Below are 27,077 nucleotides of genomic sequence, written 5' to 3' on the forward strand. Positions count from 1 at the left end.
AGCAACGAGCACATACTGAACTACTAAGGAAGTCCCACACCGGATTCGTAAAAAAAAAACCTGCCAACATTATTTCTATGACCCAGATATTTTGCATGATATGCATAGTTTGAGTAGCAGCAGTGCGAGCAGCAGCGCTTCAAAGGTTATTTCGGTTATTTCACTGCTCAGGAAGGCAGCGCAACCTCCCACTGACTTCACTGGGCTCCTCGGGCAGATCCTCATCAGCTGAGTGTTTATCTGGAGCATATTTCACAGTTTCTGAAACTGTGTTAGCAAAAAACACCTAACTGCGACGTTACCTCTGAATTTAACACAACCAAGTGTACTCAGTTCATGAAAACTGGATAAATAGTACAAAAAGAGACAACATGCCAGGAAATAAGTGCCCCCACCTGCACACAAATTACTGCAGTGTGCAGAAATAAAATATTGCCTTGATCAGTTCTCCACGATTTACATCCCTAATCAAAGTGTGAAGGAATTCCCAGCACCAGTGTAATGGCACTGATGTACAAATCCCACAGCCCGATCCTTTCTTACTTTAGATTAATTAGAGTAATGCTATTTTCAAGTCAGAAAGTTATACTGGAAATTCCATAAACCCTCTTTCCTTTAAAGAGTAGATGGCTACAAAGTAACCACTATTACAATAATTTAAAAAAAAAACCTTTAAAGACAATAAATAAGCCTGTTGAATTTTTCCTTAATTTTATAAATCATGGTATATATCAATCTCCTTTATAAAAATTGGGGCTTTGGAGGAAGGCAGAAATCACATTATCTAGCAGCTTTAGATGGATGTGTATTTATAAACTAAACCAGGGCAAGGTCAGTGCTTGTCTCTAGGCTAGGGAATGTGTATCCTAGACATTATTCTGCTCTTTCAACTTGTAAACCAGAGGCACAAAATGGCAGGAAGGACCACTCTGCGTGTAATCCATTTTGCCATTGATTTATGTATTACAAAGCATTCCCATATCCATCCACACCACTGAAGTTACAAATACTGCTTCTGGTAGTAAAAACATACCCAAATTGTAATTCCTTTACCATAGCATTTACACAATATCTTTTAGAAGTACTCAGTTCTGCATTGTCCTGGCATAGGGGAATTTCAGTCATTAGAAAAGCAACGTTTCCCACACCAGTCTAGAATCGTTTATCTTCAAAAAAAAGAGGCAGTCAAGTGATTTGACTTAAAACTCCAAGAAGTCATTTTTTTTAAAAAAAAAGAAATCAAACTGAATTGAAATCACCAAAAGCTCTTTTTTTTTTTTAAAATCAATCTTATGTGCTTGTTCTAATTAATATTAATTTTAAACATCGAGTTTCTAGACAAAGACATTTAAGAGGCCATAACATAATAACTATGTGCTCTTCCAAAAAGTACTGAGCTATTTATTAATCAGACCTCTGCACATTAAAGCCAGTTTGTTTGATGAACTATGAGGATAGGAAGCCAAGAGCTGCAGGAGGGGAGTGAAATGATCCTGCCAGTGGCATCACACGCACATTGGGCTCCTCGGGGCACACGAGCAGAGTCACCCAGCACAACGGCTGCTCAACCCTCTCCCCTGGGCCACCACAGTGCACTTCACCTGCAAAATGTTTCCTGTTCTCTCCTGCACCGTGCATGCGTGTGGCTTTATAAAGCCCTTTTCCTGCCTGTTTCGGGGGAGATGGCCGGCGATGCTGAGAGTGCTCTGCATGCAGCAGCTTTTGGATGTCTTCTTCACAAACCACAGGGAGAAGAACTTCAGCACAGGGGCCATGACCGAGATTCAAGACTAGGGGGTAAAAGCTACACATCACCAAGAAACATGCCTATATTATAGAATCACAGAACAGTTCAGGTTGAACGGGGCCTTAAAGAGCATCCAGTTCCAACCCCCCTGCCATGGGCAGGGACACCTCCCACTGGCTCAGGCTGCCCAAGGCCCATCCAACCTGGCCTGGAACCCCTCCAGGGATGGGGCAGCCACCACTGCTCTGGGCACCCTGGGCCAGGGCCTCACCACTCTCATCATGAAGAAATTCCTCCCTACATCCAGTCTAAATCTGCCTCTCTCCACTGCCCCTACTCCCATCACTACAAGCCTTATCTATATATTGACAGGGGATTCTTAACAGTACATGTGTATACTTATATAAAACGTTATATACCTATAAATCATGGAATCATAGAATAGTTTGGGTCGCAAGGAACCTTGAAGATCATCTAGTTCCAACCCCCCTGCCACGGGCAGGGACATCCCACTAGATCAGGGTGCCCATAAAACATGGTTATTAGCATCAATCATGACAACCGCTACTACAGAAAACAGCGATGCCCATGACTCAGCAACCGCTTCCCTCTAACATCAAATTCAGCTGACGCTGATAGTTTCAGGGAGATAAAGTGACCTGGAGGAGCTCTCGCTCGTAGGAGATGCAGCAGACACTCAGCGTAGCTTATTGTAGGTCAGACACCTCAACAACTACTGCAGAGCAAAGGGAAAAATGCTGGCACCTGACTACTGCTAAGGCTCTAAATTAAATCTGCGTGTTCCCTCGAGAAAGGTTCCCACTGTTTACCGTCAGCTATATCACTTTTCACTTCCTTTCCGAAGGCAGCTGCCGCGTGGCCCTGGCTGCAAAGGGTGGCTTTTGCCTTCCCCAGAAATAAGATCCCCATGGCAGGTAAAACGAGTCGTGAGGGCTGCTCTGGTGAGCGCCTGATGGATTACGGCATAGACGTGGTTAGTACTGACATTATTATTCATATATCACTAATAGCATTTGCTTCAGACAACAGGCTGCTTCGCTTAGCTCTGCTGCCCTGCCCTGCTCTGTGCACCCCCTCTCACTTTCGCTCCTGTCCCCAAACTCTTAAAAGGCTTCGAAGTCCTTCCCCAGCCACACAACAACCATTTTGTTATGTGAGTAACGACGAACAGGGAGCCCGGATGCAGCCACCGCATCCTTGCACAAGTCACATTAACCGGCAAGATTAAATCTGAACTTCATTCCCAGAAATGGCAAAGGCCATTCGTGTCACTGGCTCCAAACTGGCGCGTAGCCCCGCTCCCAGTCACACTCCCGACCCGATGAGGCCAACAGGGAAGCCTGGGTGCTGGGGTGCTGGCTGACACGAAGCTTGGCATGAGCTGGCAATGTGCGCTTGCAGCCCAGAAGGCCAACCCTATCTTGGCTGCAGCAAAAGAAACGTGGCCAGCAGGGAGGGAGGTGATTCTGCCCCTCTATTCTTCTCTTGTAAGACCTCATCTGGAGTATTGTGTCCAGTTCTGGAATCCTCAATATAAGAAGGATGTGGAGCTGTTGGAATGGGTCCAGAGGAGGCTACAAGGATGATCAGAGGCCTGGAGCACCTCCCATACAAGGACAGGCTGAGAGAGTTGGGGTTGTTCAGCCTGGAGAAGAGAAGGCTCTGAGGAGATCTTACAGCGGCCTTCCAGTACCTGAAGGGGCTACAAGAAAGCTGGAGAGGGGCTGTTCACAAAGGCTTGGAGTAACAGGACGAGGGGCAATGGGTACAAACTGGAGAGGGGCAGATTTAGACTGGACATAAGCAAGAATTTCTTCGCCATGAGAGTGGTGAGGCCCTGGCCCAGGCTGCCCAGGGAAGCTGTGGCTGCCCCATCCTTGGAGGCGTTCCAGGCCAGGTTGGATGGGCCTTGGACAGCCTGATTTAGTGGGATGTCCCTGCCTATGGCAGGGTGGTTGGACCTGGATGATCTTTAAGGCCCCATTCAACTGAAACTATTCTATGATTCTAAGACTGAGGCACCCTCAGCAAAATTCCATGCAGAGCACCTTAGCACTACCTGCTACATCCCCGGGATGCTTGCCTCAGGGCAAATCAGGTGTAATTCTGTGCATTGCTTCATCTTGCATCTGACTTGAGGGCAAACAAAAAAAGACACGGATACAGATAATGAGGAACACATTACACAGAGTTCCGCTTTCAACAGCAAGTTGGAACTCAGTGTTCAGTGGCTTGGTCACTTCAGCTCAGTAATGGCGAGCTGTGGTGATGCTGCGGCAATCACACGCCTCTCTCTATGGAGGAGAAAATTACACGGCAACGAGTGAAAATTAAGTGTCTACCATGGTAGGGACTCAAAGAGAGTTGCGGCAGGGCCAAGCTGTCACCCAGGCATGGCAGAGCAGCACCCCGGCACAGCACCTCCAAGGAAGGTCTAGAGACCCACATCTCCAAACCCACCCCATCCCCAGCCACCACAGCGCTGCCACATCACGGATGCCCAGAGCAGCGAGGCATCGCCAGCGCTGCACCAAGATGGGACTGCCCAACTCCTGCTAACACTACCATGAATCACAAGGCAAGGACAGTGCTGGAAAACTACTGCCGCATCTATTGCAAGACAGGAGATAAAGTTGACTTCGCTTCAGTTCAAAGCTTTCCGTTTCTCAAAGAATCACAAATCCAAACCAGAGTATTTTCAGTGGTTTAATACACTCTGGCCTTACATGTTATTTATATTTATCAGTGGTATCCTTCCAGCATAGTAAAGACTTTATATAATTGATAAAAAATATTATGAATCTAAAATAATTTCATTATTTATGTAAGAATTTAAATGCTAGAGAATGGGGTTTTCTAACCTTCTACGCTCTGTCACCATCCAAGGCATCTGAGACAAATGTGCGCTGCTATATGAGCAAAATGATTCTTCAGTATAAAACAAAACTAATCAAGTTTATGAGACACTTTCCTTAACTCAGAGATCACTACACACACCATGCTCAGCAGCACAGAAACACTTAGTGATGCGATTAATTTTGCAACAAGAACAATATCACCCAGGCTAAATAAATACACGTCTTCAGGTATCAAGGAAAAGTTCCAAATTAAAACAAAATAATAAAAACTGAATGACTGTGCTTTATTTTAGCAAAGTGAAAAATGTCTTCGAAACCATTTTTAATCAGTCTTTGCTGTAATTTACCGTTATGCTTGTTCATCTTGAATCATAATCTTTACGTAGCTAACAATAATCATGAAAACAACCCGCTAACAGCCCTGTTTGGAACTGCTCTTTCTGCACAGATCTTAGCCGGAAGAAATGCCAGGACTGATGGAAGTGAATTCCAATGGGATTTCTGAGCAAGGCTGTCCCCACACAGCACCGCGGTTCACGGGGTCGGGCCAGCCTTCCTCTCCAGCTCCCCAGCCAAGAGGAGAAGCAGCTCATGTGTTGCAGAGGAGAAGCAGCTCATGTGTTGCAGCCTTCCCAAAACCAGGCTCTCCAGTTTCCTGGGAGCACTCAAGCTCTGGGAATGATATCAAGAGCTGGGCTTGGTGATGAATTTCGCTAACACTCATTTTGTTCATGAGTTCCCCGATGCCTGAACAACCCAGCTGGCGTAACGCTGCTTCAGGACACGCTTGCACACAACTTCTCTCTTGTTTTCAGCTTTTTGCTGTAGGCAATAAAGATGAACTTATGGGAGCATGAAAGAGAGATTTCTGGTTACTTCCACACCCATCAGACCCTTACAGAACGTCTGTGCTCGGACTAGAGGCAGCTGTAATGCCTTCACGCCTGCAGCAAGAACCCCGGCCACTGCCAGCACCAGGTCCTGGGGCCACCAAACAAAAGCAGCTTCAGGGACACAGCTGGTGTAACACACATGGCACACAAGATCACCCACGGGCTGTCATCATCTGAGCTTAACAAATGTGTATTTAAGAAAAACAGCCAGCAGCAGCCTGGCGTGGAAGGTGCAGTGAATTTGGTGGCACCTTTGTCTGCATCACCTCAAATGGCACCAGGGGTTCGCACCTTGGCCAGTTGGATCTTTAATATTAATTTTTGTTCCTGGGGTATGGATTGGGTCCTAACCCACTTCCTTGCTAAGTTTTTATGGCTGCTGCACAGCTGACCTAACCAAGGAATATCTCTGAGGCAGAATGAATGCGGATCCTTCGTTACCCTCTTGCATTCTTGTATTCCTCATGGTCTCATGTTGTAATAGCTGCCAGATGGCTCCTGTTCCCACGACATGTGCCCAAGACTTGCTCTCCTAGCCTGTTCTGCTCAGGTCAGGCCGAGGGAGCAGCCGTTCCTGCTGCACCAAAGCTCTCAGCCTGGTCTCCAACAGCCTCCTTCTCCAGCCAGAAGTGAGCTGTGTCCTTTTTGCTCGCTCGATGGGCAACTTTTTCTATGCAAAACCAGTGCCAAATCACGGAACGCATAACCTTCAAATTCCCCTTAATTGTCCTTGCAGAAGAAACAGCTTCTATATATTCACACTACATAAGAATGGATCACTTTTCTCAAAATGCCTGCTACCACAGAACAAAAATACCAACATCAACAAGCCAAAGGATCACAGATGTGGACAAAAATTGGTGGACAATTTTCAGAAGTATCTCAATACTCAGGTTATGCCCCTGTCATCCGAGTGACCTTAAACATTCCTATTGTTTAAACAATGCAAAGTAACAGCCTGAAGAACCACGCCGTATGAAACCGCAATACAAAAAAGTACTCAAGCCCATTTTATGGTGCCACTCACACTGAGCCCCAATTCCGCAGCTCCGTTTCTATTCTCTTTCCAAAGAAGAGCCACAGCAGAGGTCATATCTCAAACATTCAGCATCACTGATTACCTCCAGTAATTGCACCTGCTTTACCAAAGTATTCCTCACATGGAAGATTCCCATCTATCCTCCACTTGAGTTCTCCTCAACACGTCCCTTTTTTCATTAACATACCCGTGTGAGCTGCCGAAGTTGAACCACACAGTGAAGGAATACCTGAAAAAGCTCAAAAGATTACCCTTCCCCTTGTATTCTCACTCTTACCTCTAAAAGCCATTTAAAAATACCAAATACACATGTTTAAAATTCTAGTCTTATACAAAAAAAACACGGACTAATAGGCAAAATAGCTTCTGAAAAGATTTAAGAGAAAGCAATTTTTATAAAAATGGTGATGAAAGACAGAGTGCTCAGAAGTTATAGAAAACAAACAAACCTAAAACAGTAATTAGATAGGTCATGCAGAAAAATTAGTGAAAGAGGTTCAAAATCTTGTATTTTAGTTACCACTATCAGCTGTATTTCATTAGAAGAATTAAACAGATCTGTGTCTACTTTTCACAAGAAATCACATGACTGAAGATTCATTTATGGAATCTATTTGCACATAAATACGGGAACTCAATAAAATGCTGAGGAGCAGCAAGCAAGGTATTTTCCCAGGGACTTTCTTTTAAGCAGTTTGCAAAGCTAAGTCATAGCAGCAACTGTCCACGCTCCCAAAAGAACATTTTTAACTGCCACACATCAAAAAGCTGAAAAGCACATAATTGTATTATCAGTAGCACAGCCTCGCCACCTTTGATTTTCCACTGCTTGTGAAGGAAGACTCCAAGTCAGTTTAAGTTTTGACTACGCATCGAGCGCTGAAGGATTCTCATATAAAATTACACATGGAAAGGATTTCACTGAAACCCATAAGTTATCATACCAAGTGAAGAATGCTGCCCGGGAGCTAATAAAGACTTCCAAGCACTGGAAGAAACATTTTTTTTGTTTGGTTTATTTTTTCCAGGCTCAGAGAGTCACCATAAAAAAAGACCAAAAAAAACCCAAAAAACAGTTGAGCTTATTTCTCACCAATAAAATCAGTACATGCAGTTGACAGGAGCTTTTGTTCATGGAAACCAGACGGCACAAGCGATGCTGAAATAGCCAACATCAGTTGGGCTGGTGAGCACCAACCCCTGGGGACAAGTGAACGGTTTGGCACAGCCATGCCCAGAGAAGCCCCATCCCCACCCGCGCCTCCACCAGCCAAGTTCAGCAGATGTTGGAGCACTGGCTCTTGGGCGCCTACGCACAGAGACACAGATTTTCTACGGTGAATGAAGGTCTAATGACTGTTGCCTTCAGCTTGGCAACCTGCTTGGAAAACCTGACATATCTGCCTGGTTCAGTGAGCTCCTGGAGCCTGCACGTTCCTCCATGGTGCCCCTCGGAGCACGGACTTTAAAGACTTGAGATCTCAGGTATGCCCAGACCCAATTACCACAGCAAACTTCCTTTGTTCCTACAGCAATTTGCTTAAATTTAAAAGAAAAGCTGATCTCCTTGAAATCCGTGCAGGTGCCACTGCTGTGCCAAGCTACAGCTGTCTCAGGAGCGTACTCTCAGCTGGCTGCGGCCACGCACTGGTGGGTCATCTCCTCCCCGTCCACACGGGAGCCTGGAGGTGAGGAACTACAGAGGAGCACCTTCTTGGAGCTCTGACCGCCCTCCCTTTTTTAGAAGGAAAAATTCCCATTAACTTCTCTGGAAGCAGGACTGGGCCCAGAGCCCAAAAATGCTCTGGGTTCTCAAGTCCTTACTCACCGCTCGCAGCCAGACTCGCTTGCGCAGGAGCTGGGAGCGCAGTGGGAATGAGTGGAGCCGCTCCAGGCAGCGCGGGCAGCAAGGGCTGCGGGGAGCCTGGGTCTGGCATCACGCTGCCAGCCTGCTCCGCTGGCATCCACACCCGAGCTCAGCCAGAGGAAACATTCTGAGCTTCGTACTTGCTGCGTTCAATACCACACACGTACTCGATGAACACCACCTCTCTGTGAGTATGCGCGATGGGTGAATCCTGATGCTGCTTCCCATCCAGGCTCCCAGGCAAACTTAAACTCATCCCCAAGGCAGGACGCATTATTTATAATGCTTGCAACATTCTACTTTTCTCTGCAAAAATACCTGCTCCCAAGTTCAAGCCCAAGGCATATTTTGCCTTGCCAGATGATCTGCGACCGTCTCATGACTTATTACATTGTTATCATCACTAAGCCTCGCAAACAGGGCTGCTAAGTCCATTAATCTTGCGGAACACGAAGTCTGAAACCGTAGAAACAAAACACCTCACTACAAGATATTTAAAATGTGGTATAGCGAGATAAGGGGGAAATTCAGTATGCGCTCTGTTAATTTTTTTCCGAGCCACTGCAAGCAAGACCGAGGCACTTTTGGAAGATCCAGCCCTGAATGCAATGGCAATGAGAAGTAGGCGAGTGAGAAAACCTCACCTTATAGCAGCAGCTTCCCCTCCGCAGTGGACATCCGAGGACAGGCTGAGTTAGGCTTGTTCAGCCTGGAGAAGGCTCTAAGGAGATCTCATAGCGACCTTCCAGTACCTGAAAGGGGCTACAAGAAAGCTGGAGAGGGGCTGTTCACAAAGGCTTGTGGGGATAGGACGAAGGAATGGGTGCAAACTGGAGAGGGGCAGGTTTAGACTGGACATAAGGAAGAATTTCTTCACCATGAGGGTGGTGAGGCCCTGGCCCAGGGTGCCCAGGGAAGCTGTGGCTGCCCCATCCCTGGAGGGGTTCCAGGCCAGGTTGGATGGGCCTCAGGCAGCCTGAACCAGTGGGAGGTGTCCCTGCCCATGGCAGGGGGTGGAACTGGATGGGCTTTAAGGTCCCTTCCAACCCAAACTATTCTATGATTCTATGATCTATTCTATCACTCTATAACACTGAGATACGCTTCCAACAGGGAAACCGGGATTACACACAGAAAGTTAAACTGCCACCTGTAAATTTAAACAAAGAACGGATAAAATGAGTCAAACGCAGCCGGGCCAGCAATGGGGGCTGTGCCAGGGCCAATTTCTCTAAAAGCCAAACAACCAGACGTATTATAACCTGTCAGTACTTCTTTCTTTCCTTTGTGCTGAAATTCATTGTGATTCAGCCACCGGTACACAGCTCGCATATGTATGGCTCAAAATATTTCTCTGTGAAAACAAATATTTGGCATATTTACCAAAAAACCTAAGGTCAGAGCCAAACAGGCACTTGCACACTTCCTGAGTGCTCAAGGAAGGGCTGGAGGCTGTTTCTCTCCAAGACTCCTTGCCAGCAGTGCCCGGCAGCTCCGGGGCTGCAGAAGGACATGCCACCGCGGGGGCTGTGTGGGACGCAGCACTGCCCGCACCCAGTTAAATGCTTGATTATACACTCGGCTTTCAGGAATGATAACCTGGCTGCACAAAACTCGGCCAATCTTGGTTTACTCAGTCCTGCCTTCCTCAGTTTTCTCACGCAGTCGGTAGATGCAACCAAAAATGAACTCGGAGCGCACTCTTTAGCATCAGAACGACCTAAGTATACTTTTACCATGTTGATGATATTCCTAATTAATAGCAAACAGCAATCACCCCACTGAAAATTGAAGCTGCATTTAGTGAGAACTTGAGTTAGACTTCAGTGAGGACAGGTTGCATCTATTGCAATCTTCCATTTTTTTCTTTATAGTACATTAAAAGAGGGTTTTCCCAGCTACCTAAACCAAATATATTCTTTCATAGCAATGCATCAATTGTTACAAAATATTATTTTAAAACATATTTTATAAGATATCCTTTTATATTTTATAAAATATCTTTTCTAAAATATTCTTTTATAACAATGCATCAGCTGCACATAATTTGAAACATGGGCTGTTATACTGGGTAGCAGTTGGCAGCAAGCAGACGTGTAAAAAAAAAATCCCCAGTTGATGCCAGAGGAAAGGCAATTCTCCTGATCCACAGCTGGATTTCATCCTGACGCCAGCACACCTCAAACCCTCACAGAATTATCAAGTAGCCCAACAGGCGTAAGCAGACTTGTGACCCTACCAGAGCATCACTGCTGCCACTGAAGCTATAGAAGGAATCCCAGGTCAGTCTTGGGAGGAGGAACATTCACTGCAGGTTCTGAATGCACCGAACAGTGTAAAACAACATTTGTCCACAGTGACCAAGATGTTCACCCTGCACAAACTGCTAAAGGTAGAACAGGAATGAGTGACATCAACTGCTCGCCTGGACATCCTCACCAGGAACCACGCTCCACTGTAAAATGCCAAGTGCAAAACCTTCGTATCTCAACTTTTTATATTAAATGTGATATTTTTTATCTTGGGACACATTTTTTCATCTTGAGACACATTCAAGTGTCATCAAAACTGTGATACAGTTTTAATGGTCCCTTCTTTTCCCTTGTTAATTGCTGCAAACTCTCATTGACACTAATGGGAATTACAATTGCACATATTCACAGCAGAACAGACTCCAAATGTCACCAAGGACAGCAATAAAAAAACACTCACATGTTTATCCTTTCGGTAAATAATTATGGGGGGTAGTAGGAAGGAAATGTTGTTTACTGTGCTCCATGACTTGGGAAACTAAGTTTACAAAATATAGTTGTTAATAAAATAAAAAATAACAAAAAATAATCATAGGCAACTGCTCTAATCCCTAAGAAATACAAACAGTGGAGACCCACCACATGTGCCCTGGCTCCTGTCACCCCTCTGCCCTGCGTGGAGCTGAAACCAGCAGGACAGATTCCAACACAGGAGTCCCCAGGGAAGCGATCAAATCCAGCCAGATTCCACACCTTAGAGCCACTGGGAGGATACAGCACATTAACCAAACTCTCGGATCCACAGAGCCGAGCTCTGCTCCCACTCCAGCAGATCTCTGAGCCCTTGGGCAGCACCTGCATGTTTGTGTGCAGGATTGTTCTGCCACCACTGACAAACAAAACAACGGTACAAATCCAGATTATTTCCCTGATCACTTGTGTGAGTGTCCTTCCTCGTCCATACCGGAACACCTCTAAAAAATATACAATATACAACCACAGTAAAATTCCTTCTGGACAGGAATTGTTGCAGGAATTTTCTGATAATTATTCCTAGCTATAGAAGTCACCCTTGGCATGGACAACAATCATAAAAAGATGAGAATGAAAAGGAACAGTTGGAAAAACTGTGTTTTTGCAGTTTACCTTAATGACCTGGTCTTCGTTAACAGCCGAATCATGTCTTCATAGCCTTTGCATTTAAAATGTGCATGAGGCATAGGAAAACGCATACTAAGCCTTTGAAAGTAATGACTACTTACTGCAAGGCATCTTATAAAATCCACCACGCGTGAGCTCCTTGGTGTTAGCACTGTTAGAAAAATGATGTTCGCAGTTTATACCTGTGGTTCCTAAGTAGTAATCATCTTCTATTCTGGATATTAAGAGGTACTAAGGGTCATCCTCCTGAATTACAGGCATTCCTGTGTCATTACCACCTCTTCATTAGATCTGAAGCAGCAGAATAAAAACAAGTACTTAAAGGAAATAAAAGCAGAGAGGAAAGCCGTTTTCATCTGAACCGGCCATGAGATCTCCACCTACACCACAGGTATAAGAACTTTTACTGTGGCCACATAACCCATCCCAGACAGGACAGAAGAAACCACATAGCTTTAATGGTCCATCTCCTCTAGGCAACTCAAACAGGTGTCCTGTGGAGAACCCTTTGACTGCTGAACGTTTGGTGTGATGCATCACCACCTCCTGCACCTCAGACTTCTTTTCCAGGTTTCAAATATAGACAGAGCCTAAGTCCAGGGAAGTCAAATTGGCACCTGCGGCCGGGATGCAAAGTGACGCAGCTTGGATGTGGTGCAAAGGCCACCAAATAGTCCATTTACCAGCTGTTCAAAGCCCCTTGCAGGACAGATCACAGAGAATAACATCACAGAATCTTCTCCACAGTATCATCCCCGATTAGGAAATTCTGGAAAGTAGCATTTTCTGTGCTTCTGAGAAACACAAACTGGACAAGCACCAGAAACCTCCATGTAAAACAGGCTTTAAAAGAAAGCAACAGCAGCACCTGCTACTTGCGAATGCTTGTCAGTGTGTGGTATTTGTCACAGAGGTGTCTACAAACGGGAGTTTATTAAATCTTTGGCCTCGCTATAGGAAGCAGACTATAGACAAACTCAGTAATTATTACCTAGTAATCTACTATTGGGCATTATTCCTCTGTTAAGGAACAGCATCTGAGACTTGGTGAAGTGGCAAAGTAACAGAATTCAAGAGGTGGAGTCATGCAAAACAAAATTAACCTATCTCCAAAATTGAAACTGAACTTCTTAAGGCTCAAAGCAGCTTCATTCACACATACTTATTCTGGTTATACTGTTGAACTTCCCAAAGCAGAAGGAATTAGCAGCACTTCCAGCCTAAAGTAACATCCAAACCCTCTGGGATTTTTACATGCCCTCCTCCAGGGTCGGCAGCCACAGAGTGCCTGTCACCCACCACAGCCCAGTGCAGAGCACTACCCACATCCCAGCCTTTCTGAGGCGCCATGAGCGTGATGTTCTCCAGGAACTTGAGCAGCACCCTACTAAACCCCCATTCCAAGATCCTCGGATTATGCTTTCGCAGTCTCCTAAGTCTCACTGGGATGAACTGGACCAAAAGCCCTCACAATAATGTACACTGACCGCAGCGAGTCAGTGAAAGAGCAACTTCTTGGCCATGACTGCCTACAGAAAAAACCCAGAGTAAAGACTATTCCCAATTATGATTAGTTCCGCAATTAGAAAATAATATACCAGAGAAATTTTAAATTAAAATTCTCTGCTTCCACTAATTAAACTGCTTTGTTGATACTCCTGAAGACAGACACTCTATTCCCTTGTTAATCTACCAGATCTAAAACTCTTAACATCCTCTGCCTGAGGATGAAGGCGACACGCCAGCCCCTGCCTGGCAGGCTTTGAGCTGGAGGCAGATGTCGGACACCTCAGAACCCGCCATTTCCCGTGGTTGCAATACAGTTTTCAGCCCAGAGAAACACGAAGCTTGTGCCTATGCAGCAAGTGGCTCAGCCAAACTTCCCACCACCTCTGAGACAGCGAGCACAGCGAGTTTGGGGGCAAACGAAAGCACCAAGCGAGGCTCTTCCCATCAAAGGGAACGCCAGTGCGGCACAGTGGGTGTACAGAACCCATCCCCTCCACTGCAGCTGAGGGGAGATTTCATGGCACAGCTTTGGCACCATTTCCTGACCCGAATGAATTACGAACTACTCACATAATGCCCCAGTTTTGCCCACTGATTCAACTGCTTCGTAGTACAACAAAGCATCCCCAGACTCAGCCCCTCGCCTACTATTCAAAATGAATTCAATCCAATGATGGCTTACGGAAATGAGACAATAAATATGTCCTGCCACGTTCGCTCGCGTCTATCAGACTGAGCAATCTGCTGCCTGTGTGTCTTTCCTCAGCAGCCCGAGTAAATAACAACTACATGAGCCTGTACTTTTAAATGCCACATAAACGAGGCAGGCTCTACCACGACCAGCAAAACATACCTACAACGTGCCGGGTAACTTGTTTACAAAGTTTTTTCAAGGCTGGAGACCTAATTGGTTATGAAACTCTGAATATTCAGTTATCACCATCACTTTTTTATTTAAATACCTTTTGTTTCAACACAGCCTAAAGAAATTTTGTAAGCTCAGAAGCCCAGCCCTTAACTCCAGGAATTCCCTTGTACAATGTTCTAGTCTTCACCTGACCCAACAGGAGCCGAGGGAAGCAGTGTGACATAGGCTTCATAAAATTTAAATTGCAAAAGCACATGCTGCAACCACAGAGCTCAGCACCCCTGCTCCCTCCGGATGGACCATCGGGGTGCTCTGGTCCATAGAAAACCTCACGGGTAGTGCTCCAAGCTCATCTTGCACCACTCCACGTGCAGAGATTCTCAGCACAGCGGGTTTCAGCACTGGTACATCGCAAACTTCCACACGCAGAAGTTTCATCACCCATTTCAGTGAAGCTGGGGATGGCAAGTATTTACTTTCTTTCTCTTCTATTTTAAATTGTCATAATATTGTTATACATCAGCAGGTCTGGAAGGGTCAGTACCAAACACAGGCAAGCAGAGCCTTCAGGGAGCCGGGTGCCCTCCCTTGCCTCAATCCACTACAGCTTCCAAGCCCTCACCTCAGGTGCTCACCCTCAAACTTCCCCTGCAGGAATAAGTACCATCAGTTAATTAGTCATTATGCAAATTACTTCCTTGTTGTCACTGTGAAACTGTTGTCATCTCATTAGAACCTTTTTTTTTCCCTGCAGTGTTAAAGATACCATTGTTTTCTTTTTTCTTGCTCCCCAGTTACAGACCTCTCTACTGTCAATGATGCCTCTTGGATTAACAGGCCCTCACATGGTTTCACTGTCTCCACCTCTGTCCTCCTGCTGCTGAATCACAGAATCTTTTAGGTTGAGAAAGACCTTTAACATCAAGTCCAACCTTTAACACCAAGTCCAACCTTTAACACCAAGTCCAACTGCACTACCAAGCTTTGCAGCATATATTCCCCCTATCAACAAATCACCAAAAGAAATAATTTCTGCCTAAAAGAAACAATCATAAATTTTTCCAAAGAACCATTTTATACAGATGACGTCCCTGCATTTTCCTGTTCCACTATGCCAACATCTTAAGCAAAAGATCCGTTTGCAGCAATTAGACGCAAAACAAACTTCTGAATTCAAGAACTTTCTCTAAAAATTAAGGGGGGGGGGGGGGGGAAAGCCCTATTTCCACCCTGTTCCCTTAAGCGCTCCCAGGACAAGCAGCACAGTGTGTGGGCATCCAGACGGGATTCTGTGTGATGTTGGGATATGCCCACACCTAGGCTGGAGCCAACCCTTCCAAGTTACCCTCTTTGTTAGCAACACAACCCAACCTGCATCCCCGCACCGTGCCCAACCCAGCCTGCACCGAGCACAGCCCAACCCGCACCCCGACCTGCATCAAGCACAGCCCAACACCCTAACCGCATCGTGCCCAGCACAGCCCAGCCTGTGCTTGGCTCCCCAACCTGCATCGCGTGCCATAACCCGCACCTGGCCCAGAACAGCCCAGCCTAACCCCGCACTCAGCCCAGCCAAACCCCACACCCAGCTCAGCCTAACCCCGCACCCAGCGCAGCCTAACCCCGCACCCAGCGCAGCCTAACCCCGCACCCAGCCCAGCCAAACCCCACACCCAGCTCAGCCTAACCCCGCACCCAGCCCAGCCTAACCCCTCACCCAGCCCAGCCTAACCCCGCACCCAGCCCAGCCAAACCCCACACCCAGCTCAGCCTAACCCCGCACCCAGCGCAGCCTAACCCCGCACCCAGCTCAGCCTAACCCCGCACCCAGCCCAGCCTTAGCCCGCACCCAGCCCAGCCTAACCCCGCACTCAGCCCAGCCTGACCCCGCACAGAGCTCAACACAGCCCGCGCCAACTCGCACCAAGCCCAGCTCAGCACAGCCCAATCCGCATCAGCCTCTCCATCCCGCACCAAGCCCAGCACAGCCCGCATCAGCCCCCTCAACCCGCATCGCCTGCCCAAACCCGCCCCAAGCGCAGCCCACCCTGCGCCAACTCGCACCAAGCTCAGCTCAGCACAGCCCAACCCGCATCAGCCTCCCCAACCCGCACCGAGCCCAGCTCAGCACAACCCTCGGCGCCCGCCCCAAGCAGAGCCCGCACCGAGCCCAGCTCAGCCCGCCCCGGCCCGGCCCCTCACCTCTCGCCCGCTGGCGGCGCCCGGCGGGGGGGGCGCGCGCTGACAGCGCCGCCGGCGCGGCGGGCGGGAGGCGGCACGGCCCGGGCTCCCCGCGCCCGCCCCGGCTTCCGCCGCATCCCCGCCCCGCCCGGAAGCGCGGGCCCCGCCGCCAGACCCGGGCCCGGCCCCGCAGCCGACCCCCGGCTCCAGTCCCGGCTCCGGCTCCGGCTCCAGCCCGGAGCTGCAGCCTCGGCCCCAGCTCAAGCCTCAACCCCAAGCCCCAGTCCGGGCCGCAGCTCCCATCCCAAGCTCCAGCCACAACTCCAGCTCCAGCCCCGGCCTCAGTTCCAGCGCCATCCCCAAGCTCCGGCTCCAGCCGCAGCTCCCGCAGCTCCCGCTCCCTCCCCAGCTCCAACCCCCACCCCGAGCTCCGGCCTCGGCCCCCGCTCCAGCCCCAAACTCCGGCTGCACCCGCAGCTCCGGCCCCAGCTCCAACCGCAGCCTCGGCTCCCGCCGCCGCCCGTCCCCGCTCCGCTCCCCGCTGACCTGGTGCCGGCCGGAGCCGCAGCAGCGGGCTGGGAGCGGCGCTCCCGCGGGGGCTCGGCTCGCTCATCCCGCGGCGCGGAGCGGCCCGGCGCCGCATGAGTCACGGTGCCCGGGCCCTGCACACGTGCCCGGCCCCGCCGCCTCCGGTTTCGGAGGAAAGGGAAAAAAAAACAGCCAAGCGGGGGCAGGGAAGCGATGGAAAACCTCTCCGGGAAAGCAGCCCCGCCGCCACCGCTGTCCGCGCTGCCTTAGCCATTGGCTGGGTTTGGTTTTTTTTTCCCCAGAGCCCCCCAAAATGCGGCTCTGCTCACGAGGCGATAGTGCTGATCCAGAGCGGGCGCAACCACCCCGCTTTCATCCCTTTCCCCACTCCGGGGCTAATAAAGCGCATTGCAGACTGTTGCAGTTTGCCCCGACAAGGTGAGCCCGAAGGCAGGCGGGTGCTGCACCCCGGGCGCCTCCCAGCACCCCAGCACGGTGTCTCACTGCTCTGAGCCTCTCAGGCTCCAAAGAGACCCCATTCCGCTGCTCTGAGATTTCCAGGCTCCAAAGAGACCCCATCCCACTCCTCTGAGCCTCCCGGGCTCCAAAGAGACCCCCATTCCACTCCTCTGAGCCTCCCGAGCTCCAAAGAGACCCCATCCCGCTGCTCTGAGCCTCCCAGATTCCAAAGAGACCCCATCCCACTCCTCTGAGCCTCCCGGGCTCCAAAGAGACCCCCATTCCACTCCTCTGAGCCTCCCGAGCTCCAAAGAGACCCCATCCCGCTGCTCTGAGCCTCCCAAGGTTCCAAAGAGACCCCATCCCGCTGCTCTGAGCCTCCCAGATTCCAAAGAGACCCCATCCCACTCCTCTGAGCCTCCCAGGCTCCAAAGTCTCTTGGGCTCCAAAGAGACCTTGTCCCTCTGCTCTGAGCCTCCCAGGCTCCGGAGAGAGCCTGTCCCTTGGAGGCCAGCACAGCCGTCACCGAGGGGCCGGTTCTGCTCTGGTGAGTGTCCCGTGGGCAGGTATCAGTGTCACCACACCAGTGGGACCAGCGCAGAAAAAGGAGCTATGTTGACATAGACCCATCAGATACATCACAAATGTGTCCTTTGCCAGGACACTTGCATCTAGGGCAACACACGAAGGAATCTCAACAAAACAAGGTTGCGCTAACCTAAGGGATGGAAAAAGAGAAGGATGTACACCTAAATACACTGAGAGGGCAGCAGGGACACGCGGGGTCTGGTGCCACCGGTGTTGGCCCACTGAGATGCGGCAAGTGGGGCGGGAGCTCCAGGCATGGTGGGGATGAAACGAGAACTGGAGACAGCCTGTCAGCACTAAGACTGGAGGAAGCACAGCAGTGATCTTCCAAGGTTTAAGGACACCATAAGGAACAATCTTGTGTCTGTATTTATGGTGGTGAGGACAAGAAGATGGGCTTAAACTGCAGGAAGAGAGATTCAGGCTGAACCTAGGAGGGGAAAATAAGGACTGACTGACAGGGTACTAAATCAAGGTTAGACACTCATCTTGAGGAGTGATTTAGGTACCCTCCATCCCGCCTGGGGCGAGGGAATGGATTAAGTGACCTTTTTAGGTCCCTCTTCTAGCTCTTTCTTCCTCTGACCCTGCCGAGGTTTACTCTTTTTGATCTATACTTCTCTTTCATGGTGTGCAGTCTGTTCCTCCCTGAGGCTCACAAAATAGCTCTTACATTGTTCACTCTTTAGTTATTTTACCCCATTTGCTATAAAAGAGTCCCATGCCTTTGAAAATTATGTTTTTCAGTTCTCCGTATTTTAACATTTTAATAAAAGCAGTGGCAGGACTCTCCAGCTCTCTTTTGATGTCAAAGCAGCAGTCACGTCTGAGCCAAACTCACACCCAAACCCTACAAATATTTGCACTGATTCCAGGAGACATTTTGCTTAGTATTTTTTTCCAAGTATTATAGCATATGAAGCAACTGTTTATTGCTAAGACTGAGTATATTTCAATACATCTACACGTACGTTTTCAAAAAAACCCTCCTTTATTCCGTTTTCCCCCTAAACTTTTAATCTCAATTTCTGTTTTCTTCCATAGAGAACAACTCAGCAAACTGTTACCTTATGATGAATGCTCAAACAGTTTCTGTTCCTCTCTCGTCCCTGTTACTAAATCCAATGGTAAGCCAATTGGTCAAGACAAGAAAATCCCTTCTTCCCCCTCGGATCAGGCTGCCCAAGGCTCCATCCAACCTGGCCTTGAACACCTCCAGGGATGGGGCAGCCACCACTGCTCTGGGCAACCTGTTCCAGGGAAGTTGTGGATTCCCCATCCCTGGAGCTTCCACAGAAGCTTTAACTGCTTTGGGATTTGGAAACCATTGTGAAATGGATATATCAAACACTCACACGTTCACCTCCATAGACCCTTCTCCTTGCTTTGCTTGTGAAAATTAAGAGCCATCACATAAGTGAATGTTTATGGAGAGAAAGAGTATAAATGCTATAAACAAGTTCTGCTGCCAGCATATCTACACCATGCCAAAAAGACATCATAATGGCTATACGGAGGCAATTTTTTCCGAGTCCTGTAGTTGTTCCTAAGTCCCTTTTTTCCTAAGTCCCGTAGTTGTCACGCAGGGGTGCTCCACCAGCAGGGACTGCAGCACAGGGACATGCACAGCGAGAGAAGGGGCTCAAGGGCTCTTGCGAGGAGCTGGGTACCACACACTTCAGAAAGAAAAGCATAAAAAGCTGTAGAAGTCTTTTCTGTGCTTAAGTTTTCAAATCTGGTCTGATCTGCCTTCCAGGTCCGTAACACCCAGGTCAGTGCCCCAGGCCAGCACACGGTGCTTCACCAAAGGGACCTATTAAATGCTCCAGCGCACGTGCTTCTTGGGATGCCCCGGGCCCCACATCGCCCTGCTCACCCCCTTTTGGGTGGAAACACCAGCTACCAAACACCTCTGTCCTTTACACCTCGGTGACTTCACGCTGAGTTCCAGTCCCTCTATGCTGTACAGTTCTCAGTGTCAGTCCCACCCTGGGCTCTCTCGGCTGGAAGCACAGAGTGGCCACAGCAACGCTTGGGGCTGGATGCTGTGACAAGCGGCAGTCGTGCAGTGGTGCCCTGCTGCTGGAAAACTAACACACAGCCTCCCTCCTTCCGAGCGGGATCCCATTTTCAAGCATGGCCTAATTTCAGGGTCTCTCTGTTTCTTTCTGGGACTCTCATGCCATGTGTTTTTCTGAACTGAGAACGGTTTTCATCCCCAGTCCACACAAAGAGCAGACTACAAGGAAACTACAAGACATATTGATATCAGGGAAGAAAGGAAAGATGCAAAGATCCTCTTAAGTATCAGGAGTGTAACTTGTTTGCCTTAAACACCTATCAACACAGACACCTTGTTCCAAACATATTTTTCCTACGAAGCACACTAGGGCTTGTAGTTCTGCTAGAACTTTTTCTTTCCGTCTTTTCCCTCTTCTCTTTTTTTCTCCCCAATCTTGTCATTTGTCTTTATAATTGTGAGCACCACTGGTTACCCAGACCCAGTTGTTCCAGAATGCATTTGTTTTTATCTTACAAATGAAAAAAATCAGTACCAAAGTGCCATCTCCACTGCAATTGGGTGCTGCTTTTATTCATTCATGGATACTAAGCTTCTGTTGACTTCTGAAATTTTGAATAATTGCTCCAAATTATATCTGCCACATCCTTCAATCCATAACAGAATAAGCCAAACCACTTTGCTGTTTGCTTTGAAATTTATTAGCCTTGGAGATTAGAAGAAATCTGCCTTTAAATTTGCCTTTTTCCTGATCTGTACTCAGGGCTGAACTAAGTAGAGTTACATTTTGCGAAATGACGTGATAATATGCTTTTCAGCTCTACTGAATAATCCCTTGCTTTACTTTGGGAGACAAATAATATTACCTGCTTGAGAGATCTGAACTCCAGCTGTTTCCTTCTTAAAGCTTTTAGTTCTATTATACAGCCTGGCACTAGTATAATTAACTTCTTTTTTTTTCTGTGCTCTAATCACACACTACCACGGACCAGGCAGCACTTCTGAACCCGTAGTGAAAAATGGGATGCCTTGAGGGTCCCTCCAGACAGAGCAGCCTTGGGGAGCGTCCTGGAGTGCTGAGTGCCAAGGAAGCAAAGGCACGTCACTGCATGGGAGAACTTTCTGCTCTTTTCTGTTTATCTTTTCTCTCTTTTTTTTGGCTTTTTTTTTACAGAAACAGGAGACTGAAAGGGCGTAAAGAAACATTCCTTTTGCTTTCAGGAAAATATGCCTTGAATTTACACTTGTGTTTCACAGAAGTTTAATCCAGATCAGTAAAAAAATTGTGGTAACTCATATCTCACTATATTTTTAGGTTTGCCTGACTTGCATGACGTTGCCTGTCATTCTGTAAAGCAGCGGCGGTACAGATGCACTGTTCAGATAAGTCCGGCATTGGTTGCACACGCCTTGATAGTCTCTGGGAATGAATATTGTAATGGGCCATTTGTTGGTCTTCCTGTTTCTGTTCTATCACAAAGAAATGCGTGCGGCTGTTTCCTCTCCCTACGCTTACATCAGTACACTGGGCACGTTCAAAGCTGTTGTTCCGGTCACAAAGTTTTCTCTACAAACTCCTCCTTGCCCAGATTTCTCTAAAATACATTCAGTAAGCCGGTGTTTGCACAAACAATCCTTTCTATACACTGAGATAGCTTTAAAAACTAACTGGTATCTCAATTGTGCCTCCTTGTCCTGCCTCGGCCGCAGCAGTAGAGTGGATAAGGGGCACCGAGAGGCTCCCAGCTGCACCACTGGCATAGCAGCATCCTTGCTCCACAGTTGGTAATTGGTTGTGTTGGTGATTAGGGTTTATTAAGTTTCTCATCAAGTGCATTTTCATGTGCCAGCACAGAGCAACCTGCCCACTGGGTTTGGTACCGGCTACCCACGATGGCAGCATCTCTGCTGGCATCGCTCCTGGTGCTGGCTTCTGCCAGGAGCCTTGCTCAAAGACTTCCCTCCTCTAACAAGGGATAGGGATAGGGCCAGTTTGGTTTATGCCCTGCTCACCTGAAATCTGCCATTTCTCACTAAAGCCTATAAAGTGGATGTATTGTGTTTCACGTAGGTTTATATAGGCCATAGGGAATTAAACCCTAGAGCGCAGATGCCGAGCACAAACTCTGCAGTGACAGCATGTCCGGGCAGGGCTTGGTAAAGAGGAAACTGTAAGGAAATCACAGATCCAGTGGTCTCACAGATTATCATCTCATAATGCTAATTACCATCTGGGATACCAAACAAGACAATGGACTAATTATCTTCCAGCAGCAGAAGAAAATATATAAAGATATATGTCATTGTATGCTTAGCTTCATATGTCATTTGAACAAAAAGACATAAATTAGGAGACAAGGGAAAGAAAAGAAACACTCTGCATACAGACTAAGTATTTTGAGAGACATTTTGTGTTTTAAAGCCACTGTGTGTTAATACAGCCGGAGCGGGAAAGAGGAACTCTCTTGGCTGAGCTAACTCAGCCCTCACACAAGTGAAGCAAGAATTTGACCTCTGAAAGTTGTGCAACCGTTGCCTGCCCTTCCTTCTGAAACCGAGCGAGGAAAGCTGTGGGGCCACCGACCACCCACAGCTGGCAGAAGCCCCCACGCACACCAGTGGGACACCAGTGTTTTGGGTGTGTCCTGCAAGAGGATGGGTGTTGGCATCCTCCTCACAACTGCACCTCAAGCAGAGTGAAAGCACTTCCCCCTTCAGCCCCTACTTCAAAATGATCTGAAGGGAAAAGGTTAAAGTGAAAAATCTGAGTGACAGATCATCTTGTAAAGGCATCAGGGACATAATCATGGAATCACAGGGACATGTGACACTAGACCAGGCTGCCCAAGGCCCAACCAACCTGGCCTTGAACACCTCCAGGGATGGGGCAGCCACTGCTTCCCTGGGCAACCTGGGCCAGGGCCTCACCACCCTCATGGTGAAGAAATTCCTCCTTATGTCCAGTCTAAATCTGCCCCTCTCCAGTTTATATCCATTGCTCCTCGTCCTATCACCACACACCTTTGTGAACAGCCCCTCCCCAGTTTTCTTGTAGCCCCTTTCAGGTGCTGGAAGGTCACTAGAAGATCTCCTCGGAGCCTTCTCTTCTCCAGGCTGAACAACCCCAACTCCCTCAGGCTGTCCTTGTATGGGAGGTGCTCCAGCCCTCGGATCATCTTTGTAGCCTCCTCTGGACCCATTCCAACAGCTCCATCTCCTTATGTTGAGGGTTCATAAGATGGAAATAGATTTAAATTTTCTCTTTGTCACTACAAACATAATAAATACTCTGAAAGATGGCTTAAGTCTGCAGAATTAAGGAACTTGCATTATGGAAGCCTCATAGATCAGTTCTAACCCTCCCTCAGAGATATGCTTCTTAAGACACGCACATGGGCAGGAGAAGGTAACCTGCCAACCCAGCAACCGTTTTTCTCAGGTTTTGCTCCAGAAAAGCAGCCCCTGGCTGCCCACCCCCACGGAACAGGGGTCCAGAGAGGTGCCTGGTGTCTATAGGTGGGCAGGCAGGGGTGGCAGGAGGTGCGCAAACAGATACCCGCACAGCCAAGAAGGACCAAACCCTCCAGCTTGCCTTGCACAAACACTCTGTGTCACCCTCCAGCTCCTGCTTGAGTGAGGTTGTAAATCAAACAGGAATCATTCGCTAAAGAACAACAAAGTCAGCTAAGAACCTAATTTAATTCAGAACTAGCTGAAAACGTCTTCGGACTCCAGCCACTGTGTGGTCAGTGCCTGGATGAGCCTCCTGTGCTCCCCATGCCCCCAGCACCCCTAGGCGGGACCCAACACACTGAGGCGTGTTCAGCCGCTTCCAGCTGGGCACCCGAAAGCAACGCTCCTCTCCTTAGCATGTACTGTAACACAGCACTTCAAGGATAACTACATGAGAGACCTGCAGTCTCCACAGCTGGCTGTCACCCACCCGGCTGAATCCCCCCCGAGGGGTGCAGGGTGCTGCCCTGCCCTTGCCTGTTTAACACGGAAAGAAAAATCTCAGCACCGAGCCATCTGGTTTGAAATACGCCTTCATTCCATCACACCAAATAGCTGGGATACAACAGTCACAAAATAAACCTAGTATCTAATATTTGGGTTTTGTCCCCTGGCTTTTATTAAAGGCGATACTGTAAACACAGACTAAACCTGATGACAAACCTGGAGAAGCTATCCGCTTCCTTAGCCTGTTGTTTGTTCAACAGTCGTGAAACTCAAATTCCCCGAAAAGGGCTGACATTGAATTTCAGTCTTGCCGATAACGAAAGCAGTGGTTCCATCTCCTCTAAGGCAACTTCGGCAGTAACAAACTTCCGCCCCCGCTTTGCAGCAGCACGGAAGCCATTGCTTTCACACCATGGTGCTAAAAGCACCTTTTTCTGTTTTAATGATATTATCTGCATGTGTATTTCAATGAAGATAGTGTACAAATTTCAGACTTGGCCCTTCCACTGTATTGTGCTTTTATTATAAAGCTTCCTGCAACTATTAAGTGACAATACAAGGACAGGCTGAGAGAGTTGGGGTTATTCCGCTTGGAGAAGATCTCTGAGGAGATCTTATAGTGACCTTCCAGTATCTAAAGGGGCTACAAGGAAGCTGGAGAGGGGCTGTATACAAAGGCTTGTGGGGACAGAACGAGGGGCAATGGGTATAAACTGGAGAGGGGCAAATTTAAACTAGACATAAGGAGGAATTTCTTCACCATGAGAGTGGTGAGGTGCTGGCCCAGGGTGCCCAGGGAAGCTGTGGCTGCCCCATCCCTGCAGGGGTTCCAGGCCAGGTTGGATGGGGTTTGGAGGCCCTGATCCAGTGGAAGGTGTCCCTGCCCATGGCGGGGGGGGGGCGGAACTGGGTGATCTTTAAGGTCCCTTCCAACCCAAACTAGTCTATGATTCTATAACAATATCTTTGTTAAAAGTGGTTTAAGTCTCTTCTAGTCTACAAGCATATAAATGAGCAAAATGCACACTACTAATCTCACAGGGAGCAATTACAATGTGTGCTACATCCTTGTCATTCTCTGTAAAGATGGTTTCTTTATTGCTTTTTAGTTCGTGCTGGAGCCCAGCTGGCAGTGCCGGGGTCCACTTCCACTGTGACCTCTATGGGGAGCACCATGGATGCCCAGTCCAGGTGGACCCTGCCTGTGATCCAACATCATATTTAGTCACGGAAAACTGGTGGGACTTTGGCTGGCAGCAGCGTATTTCCCAGCAGGAAGCTGAGGGGTCACGCTCAAGGGATTAATGTCATCTTAATTTCTTGCGGGCTTTACCAACCACTCGCAGGGAGCCGGAGCAGGGCCAGGGAGTGATGCTGCAAGGCTGGGCACCCACCCGCTTCGCCTGGGGCCAAAGGGAACCCCTGAGTGGGGGGGACTAGCATTCACACCCCTGAGAAACACACCCCAAGTGCTGCACTACCATGGAGGTGCAGCCGCTGCTCCACCAACAGCACAGAACAACCTGCTGCAAAGCGACCGATGGCGCTCTGGAAAGCACAGGAAAACCTTCCTCTCAACTTTTCCAGAGCATTAAGCACCGCGGGAGGTTAACAGACAAAATGCTAGGAAAGCAGAAGAAAAAAAAAGAGAAAGACGTGGTGGTGTCCGGCTGCCCTGCTGGGGTTGTCCCGAGTGTTGTAGGAGCAGGTTGGTGCTCGCGCAGGGTCCCGCCATGCCCCCAGCAAACACCACGAAGGATTTGCTTTCAAACCCAACTACCACTTTTAAAACTCTCCAGAACCACAGAGTTTTGTCACCTAAACTTTGCATAATAAACTATATTCTGTGCCCATTTCTTTAACATATTATTTAAATCTTCCCTAACTTAGCTCGATAGCCAGACCCGTATGCCAAAGTAGGTGCAATGAAATGCGGTTATCAAACAATTCAGCTTCCCGAACAACTTATCGTGACCCACTACACAACTACACACTTTTCTGTTGCTAATTTGCACAGCTGTTCAGGGCACAAAGTGGGGTAAAAAGCGTAATTCTTACCTTGGCCCCCAGCGCGGGGTGCGTTGGCGCGTGCTGCAGGGCTGGGGCAGCGCAGCCACCGCCTCCTCCGGCAGCGCGCGGGGCCAATTACAACACGGGGTTTTTTGCAACAGTGGGTTGGTGGCCTAGCGAGGGGGGAAACAGTGAAAGGCCAGAAGAATTACGCTTTCCAAACCCTATAGGTCTAAGGATGTGAAATAAGCTATTCGCGGTAGCATACATCAGTAACCATGGCGACGGGCTGTGGTTTGCATATCTATTTTGTTAAAGAAGCAAAAATTACTTTCAGCTAATAAAAAAAAAGAGGCGCAAGGGGAAGTGCTTTTGCATTGCAGCCGCATCTCGAGTTGCTCATGGGGAAGCTCGCGTCTCGGGGACAAACATACTTCTTGACATGTGCAGGTTGAAGGCGCCTCTCCTGCGCCCCGTTCATCCGCCCGCTGGCATCTGGCGGGGGGACAGGCACAAGCCATCCGATCGAGCCATTGCCCACAGTCCCTGGAAGTGGGGTGATGGTTGGGGTGGTGCCCCCAGGGCTCCCTTCCTGCTGCCAGCCACAGATAACAGCTTCTTGGCCGGCACTGCTGCTGGCACAGCACGGCCAGCCTCAGCAACCAGAGGCAGTCAGATCCATTTTCGCTGTTTCTGTCTCCACCACCACCATCTCTCGGCTTCCTGCACAAGCACTAACCCTTCCGCCCAAAGCTGCACGGCGAAAGCTTGCTGTGCACTACAGAACTTGCTAGAAATGGGCCTTGCTCAACCCAAGCAGGGAAACACCATCTCCCTGGCCTCAGCGGTCCCTGGCAGCCTCTGCCAAACCAGAGGGCAGCTCCTCGGAGCCGGCTGCCTGCGGTGGGTGTTGCGCAGGGCACGAGCGGTGAGTGGGTGGCAGCTGGAGAGCAGCAGCGCGGGCACCGCGGCAGCGGAAACGCTGTCTGGCTTCCTTTCTGCTTGTTTGAACAAGAGGGCTGCAGATTTACAGGGCACGGTGCAAAAGCCCTGGGCTTGCAAAGCCGCCTGCTTCTCAGGAGCTGTGTCCCCTAACTGCCCGTTCTTCCAGAGCGG

General features: G+C 48.7%; 1 protein-coding gene across 10 annotated transcripts in view; it reads right to left on the minus strand.

The window, feature by feature from the left end:
* Window positions 1–26,160, minus strand: part of MBNL1 (muscleblind like splicing regulator 1) — a 103,046-nt gene extending 76,886 nt beyond the window's left edge. For 3 of the 10 annotated variants that reach the window (XM_054075041.1, XM_054075037.1, XM_054075033.1), the window contains exon 1: window positions 16,943–17,096. The gene's annotated coding sequence lies outside the window, so the exon portion shown is untranslated. Of the gene's footprint in view, window positions 1–16,417; window positions 16,522–16,942; window positions 17,097–26,009 lie in introns of those variants that run through there. The other 7 variants (XM_054075042.1, XM_054075040.1, XM_054075044.1 and 4 more) reach the window with 6 other exon arrangements.
* Window positions 26,161–27,077: the final 917 nt, after the last annotated feature.

The sequence above is a fragment of the Cuculus canorus genome, chromosome 9 (assembly GCF_017976375.1).
Source record: "Cuculus canorus isolate bCucCan1 chromosome 9, bCucCan1.pri, whole genome shotgun sequence".
Classification (NCBI taxonomy): domain Eukaryota; kingdom Metazoa; phylum Chordata; class Aves; order Cuculiformes; family Cuculidae; genus Cuculus; species Cuculus canorus.